This window comes from Gymnoscopelus microlampas, assembly GCF_963454915.1.
Source record: "Gymnoscopelus microlampas genome assembly, chromosome: 3".
Taxonomy (NCBI): Eukaryota; Metazoa; Chordata; class Actinopteri; order Myctophiformes; family Myctophidae; genus Gymnoscopelus; species Gymnoscopelus microlampas.
In genome coordinates, this window is record NC_139940.1 from 58,793,160 (window position 1) to 58,793,564 (window position 405).

Consider the following 405-nt stretch of genomic DNA (forward strand, 5'->3'; position numbering starts at 1 on the left):
TCGAATATCGTCACCTTGCTAAACTAATGGCCTAAGTCATTTTTTGAGGAAAATTATATTTTTGTCAGCTCCTCATGACACTGGCCACCTCTGGTAAAATTGCCCATCTCCTAATTGAAAAGGATCATGCTGTTCACTCCCCTTTTTGTAGAATGGCCTAACTCCCTAGTGTGACTTAGGACATAGGCTTTTTTTTTTGCCCAAGTCACATGGTTTTGTGACTTAAGCCAAATTATTTACTGATTTAGGCCATTTTGAAAACATTTTTGCTTTTTTTTGGGGCCTAAATCAGATTTAATCCTATTTAAACCTATTTAAATCTCTCATGTTACATACAGTGTAACTGACAGACAGTGTTATTTCTAATTAAATAGTCACAATTTGTTATAAACATTTTGGGTGAAA